At 35.2% G+C, this 15,088-nt stretch overlaps 1 protein-coding gene across 1 annotated transcript in view; it reads right to left on the reverse strand.

Annotated features, from left to right (window-relative positions):
- The window catches only part of KIAA0825 (KIAA0825 ortholog), a 212,225-nt gene that overhangs the window by 89,477 nt on the left and 107,660 nt on the right, over window positions 1-15,088 (reverse strand). The window lies entirely within an intron of this gene.

Genomic DNA, 15,088 nt, shown 5'->3' on the forward strand with positions numbered 1-15,088 from the left:
TTATGACATTCTGAATAAAACTGACAAGTGTAAAATTTGATCCATAAACTAAGTGATATACTTATGTTAATTTACCTTTTAAAAGATATTATGTGTTGCTCAGTTTTTTTGACAGGGCTTCCATTCATACCGAAGACATGTTGAAAAACACTGTATTTTCTCTCAATAAGGAAAATCGCTTTATCCACTATCATTCTCATTCTGTCTCAATAAAAAATCAATCATCAAATGCTTGTTTCCAAGTTCTACTTGTTAAACTGCCAATTTATGCATACTGTTCAGCTCAACTCAAATTCTTTCAAGACTACATGTTATTCTTTTTAATGTTTTCTATAGCATTCAACTTTTAAGGGAGCAAGGAGAAAATAAAATTGTTATATACGCATTATAGTAATTTTACATTCAGAAGTTTGTGATCTGATGAAGTTCAGAACCTTTGTTTTCAAAGAAAAAAACAAAACAATCTTTAATGTGGTTTTCAAAGTAATAAAGGTCTGATTGATCCCACTGACTAAGGCAATTGCAGCGGTTGTCTAAATGGTAGTAACATCAATGTCAGATATGTGGTTATCTTTTCATCTGGGCCTATTCTCAAATGTAAAAATCAAATGTTTGAAGGACATTTCAGTGACCTGTTATGGCCTCTGCAACTCTCAGACACAATACTACTATTCCTCATATAAGTGCCACATTTTGGATAAATAAATGCTTCATCAGCGATACCTTTGCGACATCTGGCGGTACCTATTATATATAAACTTCATATTTGTTGCTTTCTTGGGGATACTTCTAGCTTTTGTTGGGTACTTCTTGAATATTATTTTTATTTCATGTATATATTTATTTAATTCCCAACCTGCCAGTATGTAAAACTTTAGTCCAAAAGGCTTTGATACCCCCTAGCGGGGGGACAAAAGCAATCTAGTCTGCAAAAATACAACGTTGTCTACCATGAATCCATATGGAGCAAAGGTCACAAATCTTGAGACGCCGTGACATCATGACAATAAGACACTTTGGAGACAGAAGCTGGCTCATTTTGAATATAAAAAGGACAGCGATCAAATACTCCCACACATCTAAACCTACAGAGAAAAATAAGCATGCAGAGACCTTCATATAGATGCTTAAAGCAGGAGCGTTAAGACATACCTTTAGTTTTCACAATTAAAAGATGCCTCTGCGAATTTGACAAGGCTGTGCCAAAAGATCTAAAGCTTTATTTTTATGTTATTATCGGGTGCTGAGAAAATGTCATTAAAGAAAAAGATACTCAGCTCACAGATCACACAGTCCCAGCTCTGTTAAAATTAAATCAGTTACACCAAAGCTTGTTCTGTGTTTCAGTCTTATTATTTATCATGTTAATTAACTATGAGAACAGTATTTTAAGCAAAAGAAAAATGATCCTCAACTCTTCATCGCCTTTGCTACAGTCATTTCAGAATACAGAAGGAAAAGCTCATTTAAATTCCTTTTTAAAATTAGCCACAGGAATATTTAATATCATCTTTGTGAAACTATGACTTTGCCACTTCTTAAAGCAGCAGGAGAAACTAATATTTGGTTAAACTCCATTTTTTTACTTGTTCTAACAATTGAAGTTTGAAAACAAAGCTGATACAATGACCAAAAGCATAAATGGATACCATCAAGTGCCTTCTATACTAAAATATAAGAATATTTACTTGAGACGAAAAACAAGCACTTCAGGGTACATTCCTTAAGACACAGGGCATCACTTCTTTAAATACTACTTTATAGATCAAAGGACAATCGTACCTTCAAAATAACTGGTAGGTCCCCATAAATACTGTAATTCAATTTTTATTTAAAATTACAGAAGCCTGTATTTTTCCTATACTTATACAGACAGGCTACACACTATGTACTGTGAGACGACAGCTGCCTATAGACCGCAGATAGAGATGTACTGGATAGATAGCCAAAACCCACCACTGATAATTCTTACAAGACATATCCTTCTCAGGACCCAGAACTAGCTTAACATGTTGAATTCAAGTTATTGTAAAGAATTCATAGAGACAACTCATTAGATTAAATATGGGAATAAGCTGTTTCAGGATTATGCTTTACTATGGAATAAAAAGATTACTCACTCATTAATCCCCATGCAGGAAAACTCTGCATATCATAGCAAGGACAGATTAAAGCAAGAAAACCAAATTTGACAAAGTTAACAAAACGCAGTGGAAAAACTATTGAAAAGGCCATTACAAAATGAAAACATTCTCTCCCCACCCCTTTAAATGAGAGTTTTGAGATGGAAAGAAGAAAAATACATTTAGGAGCAGTATGGACTGCAGAGTGAGCAATGTAAAATTCAGGAGGGGGGCATAAAAGTAAAAAAGAAAAACAAAACATCCATCTATCCATATTCTACAAACATCTATGCACACAGGGGAAAAATTGAGTTCCAAAAACAAATATAAAGCCTTGACATAAAAGATACTACATAATCATAATAGGTTCACCAATGAGTGAGGGAATTCCCATCTAAAAAATACATAAAACAGACAGATGTTGAAAAAAATTAACAAAGAGTTGAACATGAGAGAGACGAACAAATTTCACAAACTGAAAACCATCCTTGTTAAACCTTTACACATAGATTCTCAAGACCTTCAAGAAAACACACACTTCTCAAATTATTGCATCAAATCCAAATTTACTAAGAAGGAGAATGAATAAACAAAATATAGATCAAGGAGATAAAGTCTAACAAGACGGTCATTTCAATGATTTTAGATATTTTCATATAAAATGGTTAGTAAGAGTGGTAGAAAGTTTGGAAGTAAGTAGAATGTCTCAACAATATCAGATATTATTTTGTAGAAGAATATACTATAGAGCAAATAAAAGGAAAAGCTGTTGTTAATTTAGTCTAATTAAACATAAGATATAAAAACTAATAGTAGCTGAGAACCAAGTAATGGTGATTGTGCATAATGCAATTCCACATTCCACAGGAGGAAAAATGCATCACATAGATGATACAGGGCAGGTACCATCAAGAGATTAGACTATCGAGTCAGAAGAGCTTAAACCGGAAAACTAAAAAATTAGCAGCCAAGGCCAGATGGAACACACATGACTTCTGAAGAAGTTTAAGAACAAAATAATTCTTAGAGGTATAAAGACTAATAAGATTTATTGCAGTTGCTTAAAGACCACTTGCAAAAATAATTGAAACAAACTGATGAAAGAATGAAAAGATCATGATATAATCAGCATGGTTCCTTCAGAAGAAACTTATTCCTGAATTAAGTATCAATAAAATAAACAAGCTGACAACACTTATATTTCTAAAAGCAGTACAGATACTCCTTCATACTGTTGTAAAATAGATGAAAACATAATCTTGAGAAAATAAAGACCTCAAGCTGCTGAATTTTCATCACAAATACAGACACTCTAAACACAGACACAAGATTCAACACACAAACCCTGTTCTGAATCTACTTCCTTTCCTGGTTGGTAAGCCAGGTAATAAAGAAAAGCAGTACCCGTTGCCAGGTGACTCTCTTTGAAATTGTTTTTTGCAGTTGTTTCAGTCTCCATCAGCCTGTTTGCAAATGGGGGCAACAAAGAGAAGAACTGTTCTTTATGAATCTTATACTTCAGTCTTTTACAAAGTCTTGAAAGACTTTCTGAAAGACTTGAGTCTTTGAGAGCATGTTTAGTTTTTAAGTGGCTGAGAGTAGCTGCAATTGCTCCTTTTCTTGGAGAAGTCTCAAGTTTGAGTTCCCTAAAAAATGCCATTCTGTTATCATTATTCTTCAGCGAACACACAGAGTTTTTTTAGGAGGTTATTAAGTAGGAAGGGAACATTTGTTGTTGGCACTGATCATACATCTTTGAAAGACATATGACGTATCATTGTCCATCTTTTGCTTGTCTTTGTTTAGCATAAGGCTGAGTTGAAATAGGGGCTGGATCTAAAAAATGAAAAAAAGAGCTTGGCTTTAGCCCAAGCTGTGTATGTATGATTTATTCCCAACAGCAAGTTTCTGCATGTTTGAAAACACATTCAAGGGCTGTGGAAGGGAGCAGAGAGATGGAGAACACATTTCAGCTTGTGGCTGTAACATAAAATAACCAGAAAAATATCAGTTGCAGCAAATATCAATTCACCTAACATACAGAGTTTATGCTTACCAGAATTTCTGGAGCTTTCACAAGGCATGACAAAAACTAGCTTACATAGGGCCATGCATCTGAATTTTTGTTAAAGGACTTGTTTTTCTGTTTCATTAAAGAGCATTAGAGCAACGGGTGCCTTAACCAGCCATTTTGGGGCCTATCTATTTTTACATTTACACTGTATATCTGATTGGAAGAATTCTCCTCTCTCTTGAGAAACCTTTTTCCATTACTAAAGCAAGGATGGGAGACCTCAGGATTTTGGTCCTACTGCAAAGGAGTGCTCTGCTATCAGGGACAGCATAACCAAAAGCGCAGCAGCAATACACACAGTTTTCCACAAATATGCCAAGGTGCAAAACTCAGAAACTTTTTTCACTTATTTTGTGAAGATGTGGAAATATATAACAGGACAGTAGCTTTGTAACGGTCTTTTAGCTAATATGTTATAAAAGTCCTTTAAAATTACAGTCACTTCTTTCATCTATTGCAAAAAGTTATAATTCAAGTTTAGAACCTTTTAACTTACAAGAACATTTTTGAGAGCTAAATTCTTGTTTAATAAATATATACTTGGAGATAACTCATATCAAGTTTTGAATAGTAATATTATGGAAGCCACAGTGATTTCGTGATATAAAAGCAGTATGTCAACACATTAGCTATTCTTATAGACAAAGGAAACATCGAGACATATAAAGAAAATCTGACAAATTGGACCTCTTCTATATTGAAGTTTGTGCAAAATTAGCATTCAACTTTATATTCTGAGTAGGAATGAGGGAGAAGATACACTTTGTAAAAAAAATTAAAGCATAATTTAAACTCATATACCTGACAGATGATAAAGACTTAGTATAAACTACTATTTTTTATCTACATAATATCTTCATTTAACAAATCTAAAGAACTAAAACAAAGTAATGCAACATCATTTTTTCTGGTTTGCTTAAACACAGTTTTTATTATTATACTCAAGGAGAATTTTTTAACAGTATATAGAAAGTAGACATAATCCATTCATAACAAGTGGATTTTTTTTGTAGAATACTGAAAACACAGAATATTGAAAGTTCAGGGCAAATTTTGTTAACCCACACCATAGGACTGGATTACATCATGTTCTAGTATTTAGTTCACAGTAATAGTAGTGTAATACTCTTAGCTCACCCTAAAAATTCACATCCAGTAATTCACACACAGCAGTTCATGTAAAATATCAGTAAAAACAAGCATTTTTTTTCCTTTCTTCAAAAAAGACAACCTTTAAGATGATAGTTATTAGGTCAACCTCTAGTACTACACATACTGGTCAGACCTAATAGATTACTCAAACTTATATTCTTAAAAATCTCCAAAAACAAGAGCATGAAATTTTAGAGACTGATTTGGACCTTATCGTTACTTAGCAAGCGACATTGTGCAAGGTGACCTGAACGTTAAAAGTGAGCAATCACCATGTATCCAGGCTCATTTTTATGTTTAAAATCCAAAGAAATACTTATAACAGCTTCTTAAACTCAGCTTCTCCATAAAGGCTATGTTAAGCTATTTCAATATATGATGAAAGCAGCAAAACCACATTTTTAATAACAAGACTTTACTACTTTTAAATATAATCTTTATTGGATTGATTTAAATAGAAGTTTTATAGCCTTGGAACTGTAAGAGCATGGAAACAAATTCTGTGAATGATCTAGTTAGCAAAAGTATTTATGTGTTCCCATTTGTAATGAAAGACAATACATTAATTACTCTTGTTCTTTGTGGAAAAAAATCACTTTGGAAAAATGTTATTGCTTTTAAATTGCACCAGCACAGAGCAAGTAAAGAAAACACAAGCCCTTCTGCATTGAACGCAAACATTAAGATGCTCCTTATCTGAAAGCCAATTTATTAAAGTGAAAAAAGTTAAGATGGTAAAAGCTATGATATGCAAATCAGATATGGTTTAAAGCACAATGTTTACTTGGGAGAATCTTCTCTGATATGGGATCTACTTGGACAACGAAGACTGATTCCAATTTTAAAAAGGAAATAAGAAAAGAAAAACGTGCACATTCTACCACTTTCCCAGTCTTCCATTACCATTTAGAAATGTAGTAAAACCAGTTCAATTTCCACATCAAATCAAAGATACCACAGATGATTCTAGGAAAAACAAACAAACAAAACGATGACAAAATCCAAAAGAACAACAACAAAAAATCCCAACAACGTAACTCTAACAAAACTGAAAAATAAAAATAATAGAATGCAAGATGACTCCATATTACGTTCTTGCCTATTTGCCACTGTTAAAATGACCAAAAAGCTCAGAGTAGATACAGTCATACAGAAATGCTTTGTACTGGCATAAGTTTGCCTTATGCTGATTTAACTATGCCCTTGCTTCTTCAACAAATGGTGTTACATAAAGAAGATGCAAGACAAAAGATGACAGACATTTTCAGAAAGAGGAATTAAGGAACATCTACCAGATAAGTTTGATTTCTACACTTCATACAATCACAGCACCTGATGATCAGCGTATAGTCATCAAGGTACCAAAGATCCTTAATATTGTGTTACTGTATTAATAAAAATCTAGTTTGCATATTCAATTATGGCTTCTCCCTTTTAAAAAAGCATGCCCGTAAGGTCATTGTCACATATTTTTATTCCAAAGTCATGGAGATAATTTAACTGGAAACAAAGTGGAAATAAAGAAGAAAACTTTTTTTTTTTTAATGCTGAAACTATTGCATCAAAATTTCTTATGCAGTAACTGTTTTCCCACTACGAGCCATGGAAGAAAACAGCAGTTGTTTCTATACCTTTGCTTTGAGACTAGTAGGTATATGAAATATTATTTCTATGGAATGGTCTGACAATGACTCTATACGACATATTCACTGATGTGATGTTTAAAATATGAGACAGAAATGAAAGAATAAAAATACTTTAAGAAGCAGCAGTACTTAACACTTTTAAAGATTGCTTTTGTACTTTGGAAACAATAAGAAAGTCTTCGATTTTCTATATACCATTTACTGAGGTTTAACTATATATCATACAAACGCTTTCAGTTTTTATCCAAATGTGCTGTTAAATTACCCATGTAATTATCCCAAGAGAAATCATTATACTTTTTTCACCATTAATTTCATTAACACTTTAGTGGGAAGAGTTTGGTTGTATTTAAATTCAGCTGTCACAGTCTTTATTAGCACAATTAAAGGGATCATTTTCATATTATTCTAGAGGGTGTTTTTTTGCAGGGGTGTTTAATTACTGAGTTACAGCAACAACAGAAAGTTAATTGGAAAAAAATACAGGCAAAAATCTATGGTCAAACTTAGACGAAATACAATCCTAGCCAATCCAGCAGTAAAATCTGTTTATAAACACATTGTCATTAAAAATAAATTACAAAGGTCCTTTCTAAAATGCATGATATGACATGACAGTTGTATGTAGTTTAGGAAGCCTCCTGTAAGATACAGTGGCACTGAGATGAGTAATTGGATATATGTGCTTCTTCATTTGTAACAGATTCATAGATTCATCATAGAGACAGGTATATTCAAGTATCTGCTTACAGATCCCAGTAGAGAAAAAACAGATACCCCTTTTGATATATCACTATTATAATATCTTATTTCTTCATCAATAAATTCAGCACGATTACTTCCCTGAAGCTGAGTCAGCAAACGTTTCACTCTTACGCAATTTCACTAATTTACATTGAGTAAGAACAAAACAGCTTTGCAACTGGTTATCTAGGCACTAAAAAAATGGAGAAGTGCAAATTAAAATTAATTTCTACATTTTAAGTACAAAACTAAGAGAGATATGCTAAAGAGGGAAAGAGAAGATCATCAGACTTTCACAGAGAAATTCCTAATTCCAGGGGAAGGTGGTACAGGATTCTCATCTTTTTCAGATGTTAAAAATATCTGCTATCCTGAGCACCCTTATTTGGAAAAAGGGTGATATTTAGGGAAACTAATGAATTAGCAAATGCAAAAAATCCAAGCAAATTTACATCCTTTGCTCTTTGACAGAGTAAAATTACCTTTTTCCTACAGGGAATATTTTAATTTAAGGATAATCTGGGGAAAAAAAGGAGAAAAAAAAAAAAAAAGAGGAAAGCTACAAGACATCTGTGCCTATACTGCCCTTCATTCCAAGGGATACACAGAATTTAGGGAAGAATTATATGGAAAAAATGTATGGAGATTTCACTGTTTGATATCTTACCATGTTTTTTCCCCATCAATCCAAGTGAAAAATCCATACATCTGGGTGATTAAATAATAAGAGCTTATGAATCCCTTTACTTTTAGCATTTTATGATTTCTTGTTTACATGGCAGCATTATGGCATAACAAACTCTGCTCCAGATAATTGTTCTGCTGGAGGAAAGTATACAAGATCATGAATTAAATTGCCCTTTATTTATATGCAGAAAACACTATATTATTTTTGCTGTTAATGCTTTTACTCATGCTTAATGTGTACAAAAATTATAATGTTAAAAATAAACTTAGCATTGCAATCAAAACTGCAACTGTGTTTACAATTGCTATTGTACTGCAATGAGAAAAAAAGATGTCTTTTTTGTTTTCTAAACTGAATAGCTTTCTGCAGAAGCACAAAGATTTTTATTTAAATCAATAATGAAAATAGTCTAGGGTTGTGTTTTTTCAGCTAAAAGTGGAAGGAAAAAAATTTAAGACTGTTTATAGATGTGTCTAGTTTAACAGTTTCATGCGTTGGATGTGACTTTCACAGTCTGTTGGCAGTTTGCAAGAAAGCCATCACACCTGTGACTTGGCTGTTGATTAATGAGTCTTTCAACTCATCGCTACCATTTGAAGACGGGCCATGGCCTTTCTAAGCTTCACTGGTTTATTCGCCTTCAACTGTAGTCCTACCAAGGTATCTTCCATAAAGAAAATCACACCTGGTTAAGGCTAATGAAAACCTCAATATGTCATTTTCGAGACAAGTCAAAAAGCATGTAAAACTAGACAAAAGATGTATTCAAGCAACATGAATGCAGTTTTGTCATAACCTGTCAATCTAAAGACTACCATAAAAAAGCTTTCCTCAATGACATTTTTCAGTGTCAACTGTTAGAATGACAATTTTGAATTCCCTCTTTACTACACGATGCATAATGGTTTCCAACTCTTTACAAAGACAGAGTTTTCTTGTTAAATCCCAAAACAAGTTTAGCAAAAAAAGCAGTTTTATAGGCCAGATAATATCAGGCAGCATGCTAGCTCAGAAAATATCAAATGATAGTATCTATGCAGATTTTAAGCTGACTACTCAAATCACAACAGATATTAAGAGCACGTGCGTTTAAATGCTCAACTCTGCAGTGCACTCAAAACTGTCATGATCATAAAACTTTTAAGGACAGCTTCACTCTGACAACAGGGCCTGGGGAGAGGGTCACTTAGGACTTTGGGACTTTTCATCCTTCTTTAAGCAGTTAACTGTTGAATAGAGCTGAGCCAGACAGGAGAGGGGAAGTGCAGTGATTTGAAAAGACAAACAAGTTGGGGGAGACATACTGGTATGGAAAGAGAGTGGAGGGCAGACAGCTACTGCTGGGAAGGTAGGTCATACCTGTGTGTGGGTTAGAAACCACCAGAACTTAACTACTTGCTTCATGATAGCAACAGCAAATATCTCTGGGTCAAGAGAAAGCATTGAGCTGTTCCCCATCACCTTCAAGGAAAAACTGATGGGCCTGATGAAAACTACCTCTAAGACAACAGCAAGGTAATTCAAGCAAGCAAAATGATTTCTTACTGACATATAAGTAAAGTTGAACTACTAAGTGCCAGCTGGGACTGCACACATCAACAGTTACCATGGATTAGTTGCCATATGGTAGTTCTTGTCTCTTTAAATTTAGTCATGAAAAGATCGAAAGGTTCTACTCAGGGTTTTGCTAAAGAGTAATTTTGCAATGCGAAAGAAACTTAAAGGTGACTACAGGACCAGAATTTCCATCTATTAAACTCTGATATTCATAATTCCCTCTCCAACTTACAGAGGATTTGCAGGTCTCAACTCATTAGAGCTTGCAAAGAAATACAGACCCTTATATGGAAACTGGTTTATTCTCTCTTAATAGCATTTTGCTGAAAATCTATAATCTAAAAGAGACAGAAGGAAGAAATAGCAGGTTAATGGACAAAACAGACTTTTACCTTGTTGGCTTCTATCCTGTAGTTTTTTCCTTTGAATGTGCACTGAGGAAGTCCATAGATGAGATGAGTAGCTAGGTCATGTGTTCAGCTGCAGTAGTTGGGACTCGGGGACATGTTTAGAGCTTTTGTACATAGTTAAGATCATCGTATATCAAGAATGTAAATTTGGATCAGAAAGGCTCAGAAATAAGAAAAGGAGATAAGAAAAAGAAGAATATGATTACATCCACTTAAAAATCCTTACTGTGCAACAGGATGTGAGCCAGGGTTGAAAGGAAGGCAAATTATTTGCAGATTGAAAAGACGTACCTATTTTTAAGAAAAGACAGAATATTATGGGATGCCAGTCACCAGGTTAATTAGATGACAGCATAAAATATTGTTGCAACAAACAGACTTTCAAATAATCATCTGTGATTGCAGTATACAGAAATACCTAGTTATAAACGTACATTTTTAAAGAAACAGATGAGGTTTGAATCTTAAAAATAAATGTGCACATGCATTATTAACAACACTAACAATTCGCATTTACTTAGATTTTTTTCATCAAAGCATATCAAAGGACATAAAAATATGGACAAATATTTTTATCTAAGTTAAAATGGGACAACTAAGATGCAGTGAATTCTTAGAAAAATGCATTCTAGCTCACGTGCCCATTCTACCCAGTAGACAATGCTAAATACTTAATGTCTCATAATGCTTTGTGAGGAAAACCACTTATAGCAATGGAAATAGTATCAAAAAATATCTTGAAGTAATTTTACAGTGATTTTATTCTCCAATAACAGCTGTCAGTACATACTTCCATACTCTATATACGCAAAGACTTAATCACAAGGGACTTCTCCTTACGTAATACTAAGGTCAACTGGGATACAACAGTCCCCTGCTTTTTAGCACCTGTTATTGGAGAATATTATTGTTGTTCTTGTTTTAAAACGATAGACTGTATGGATGTAGTAACCTGTCCAAAAAATAACAGAACCGCCAGCAAGGTCTACAGGACACTGAACAGGGGAAGTCTCACCTTCAGCCTCACTTATGTGTGGTATGCATGATATAGGTGGGCACATAATAATGGCTAGAGTGGCATTTGAACGGTGTGTTTCCCTTTGCTAGTGGTCAGTGTACATTCTGCCACCAATGCTTTAAAACTGCAGGGAGGAACTAAGCCTACTTTTGACAGGTACTCTGAGAATTGGAGAGTAGTTTCATTAGCCATGTCAGAGGAAGATAGCAAGTATAAACGTCATGGATCTGACACCTTAAGGACAAGTGCAAGGTCCTGCACCTGGGGAGGAATACCCCAGACACCAGGACAGGCTGGGGACTGACCTTCTGGAGAGCAGCTCTGCAGAGAGGGACCTGGGTGTCATGGTGGATGACAAGTTGACCATGAGGCAGCAGTGTGCTCTCCTGGCCAAGAAGGTCAATGGGACCCAGGGGTGCATTAAGAAGAGCGTCTCTAGCAGGTCGAGGGAGGTGATCCTGCCCCTCTACTCAGCCCTGGTGAGGCCACATCTGGAGTATTGTGTCCAGTTCTGGGCTCCACAGTACAAGAGGGATGTGGAGCTGCTGGAGAGAGTCCAGCGCAGGGCCACAAGGATGATCAGGGGCCTGGAACATCTGCCCTATGAGAAGAGACTGAGGGAGCTGGGCCTGTTCAGCCTGGAGAAGAGAAGGCTGAGAGGGGACCTGATCAGTGTCTGTAAGTACCTCAAGGGAGGCAGTGAGGAGGATGGTGCTGGCCTCTTTTCACTGGTGGCCACTGACAGAACTAGAGGTTATGGCCACAAACTGAAACACCAAAAGTTCCACAGGAACTTAAGGAAAAATTTCTTACCAGTGAGGGTGACAGAGCACTGGAACAGGCTGCCCAGAGAGGTTGTGGAGTCTCCTTCTCTGGAGATCTTCAAAACCCGCTTGGACGCAGTCCTGTGCCACGTGCTCTAGGTGACCGTGCGTGTGCAGGGGGGTTGGACTAGATGATCTCTAGAGGTTCCTTCCAACCTTAAGGATTCTATGATTCTATGACATATACCTTGTTAATGACAGATTCATAATTATGGAACAGGGTCCTTGCTTATCCAAAGTGAATTTTCTTTTTGTTTATTTTCTGGGGGGATACATACACCAATATATCTAAACATGACTCTGTGGTCAATCTTGGATATGGAAGGTCTAGAACATCTGCAATGTTGAAGAAGTGTAGACTAACACGTCCGAAAGCACACTATATATAACACTGCCATCTTCTACCAGGCAGTTATGGCTTATATCCTTTTGGCATGCCAACAGTAACTCTTCCACTATTTGTTTCTCCTACAGAAAATATTGTCAGAATATACTATCTTTTCATATCCTTGAAGTCTTCACTTTTTTCTCACATTCAGTCTTGTATACAAAAACCTTTATTGAAAAAAAAAAGCAGTTTGCTGACATTCTTTTCAATTTCAAAACTTTATAATACATTTTCCCATGTGTTGATAAACTGGATTTTAAAAGAGCATTTTCTGGATATCTAGATAATCAACAACACAATGAATATAAACATTTCCTATAAATAGTTCACCATATGGCTACCATTCTCAACAGATGGTGTCTGTGTATCCACTAGAATATACAAGAGCTATGCAGATTTTGCCCTGCAATCATTCAAAATTCTAAACAAGAATTCTTGACTTAGTTTTAGCTTTACTAAGCTTTAATCAATGTCAAAACATACAATCAGATTACCTATGAGAAATGCCACATTTTTATTAATAAATTCTTCTGCAAAAGGCAAGCAGACAGACCTCACCAAATCCATAAAAAGATGTTCCAAAGAGGGGCACAAGATGAACACACCTTCCTCATCATAAGGGGATTTTCTGAAGCTTAGCACATCACCTGACTGCCCAGCAATTTGCTGGACAGACTGCATTAAGCAAAGTCTGAAATCCTATGAATGCCAGCGTTTGCATAGATTCGGTAGTAATAGCATGACATAACATACTTTACTCAAATTTAGCATAAAATTAGAGTCTGATAGTTTCCCTGAAGTCATACATAAACAACTCCAGGTTCTGTACTGTACTTTCAGAAGTTGCTGGGCAGCTGATGGTATTTATCAAAGGCAAACTACTGGGTCAGTACTGTTTCATCTTAAAAACTACTTATGGGATTATCATCGCACAAATACTGTTTGAAAAAAATTTGTTCTTCAGATTTACTGTTCTGTTGAAAATCACCATCCAATTCTCACTCTACACTTATTTCATGGCTGTTCTTACCTACTTGAATAAATACTGTTTTTAGCTTGCAGACTTTCTCTAACATGGTGTTTCTCATCTATTTTGTTTATGGTAAACCAGCACATCCCCTTTCAGTTTTTAAATTGCTAGGCTTCCTGTTCTTGATATCTTGTACCTGGATGTCCTTGGCCTTGCCTAGCTGCAAGTTCTTCTCTCTCTGTTCCTGTTACTGCTTCAACGCTTCTGCTCTCATGCACATACATACATCATTCCAACAAAATCATTACTCAATCCCCTGGACTGGTACCTAGTGCTCTGAGAAACTCGACTAACCACAAAGGAGGGAAGCCCCTCAGCAAATTACTTCAGTGTGGGAAAACAACTACTTGTTTTTCAAATATCTTGTTATTTTGTCATAATTACAGCAAATAGATAGTACTTATTTTCTACAGCAATATATACAATGCAGCTAAAAGTCCTATAGAACTGCAGGCAGTGGTTTGCATCACAACACTATGACTACGTACATAGTTACATTTATACTTATAAGTATATAAAAGTAAAGTATTAACACTTTATAACTGTGTACAAGCTGAATGAGATACTTTACTGAAAATAAATACAAAAAACACCAGAAAGCATCCAAGTCATAAATCCTAAACTTTTGGGTAATTAATGTGTCTAAGCATGAATGAAAGAATGACAAGGCTACTACAAAAGCAGTATGTATCTGTGTAACTGTGCAGGACATTTTTGCAAACCTGTGTAAACCAAGTATTATTTTAAGTATAACTGAGAAGGGTAACTTGCATTTCATCTGTTCAGCTAGGACTATGAAAAATACACAACAGAAAGAAAACTAGAAAGATAAAGAAAGCATCTTTTCTTCCTATAAGAAAAAAATGTTTATAATTTCTAAAGGTCTGAATAGGGATGCAAATAGGGATGAACATTAATTTTTTTGTTATTGAGTACTGCCCAACTTTAACAGGCTATTCCCTGTTGTATGATCTCTAATGGTCCCTTACAACCTTAATGATTCCATAAAGTTTAAATACGGTAACAGCAATAACTATACACAGCCTTAATTTGAAGGAAATCTTCTAAACATTTTTACTTGGAGAATCATAGGAATAAGCGGAATAGATTCACCCGCACATGGAGCCAGCAGGAGTAGTACTCATTCCCTTTTTAACCCATCCTGGAAGCCTTTTACTTCCCCCTAACCACCATCTAATTAATTTGCCTACTACTTGGCAGGCTCTGGGACAAGGCTCCCATAACCGTCCCCTATCTAACTCAGTCATTAACTAGGTTAGGGGAGCATTTCCCTTGTAAATGAGTCCCATAAGCATTTTTAATATTTTTGCACAAAAGAGAGCAGAACATACATATTTTCCTTCATATACAACAGACAATATTTCTCTTTAAGCATAAAAAAGGAAATAGTCCTCTGTCCACTGTGAACAGACA

The sequence above is a fragment of the Tinamus guttatus genome, unplaced genomic scaffold (assembly GCF_059628265.1).
Source record: "Tinamus guttatus ecotype Peru unplaced genomic scaffold, ASM5962826v1 Tinamus_guttatus_pri_ptg000517l, whole genome shotgun sequence".
In the NCBI taxonomy this organism is placed as follows: domain Eukaryota; kingdom Metazoa; phylum Chordata; class Aves; order Tinamiformes; family Tinamidae; genus Tinamus; species Tinamus guttatus.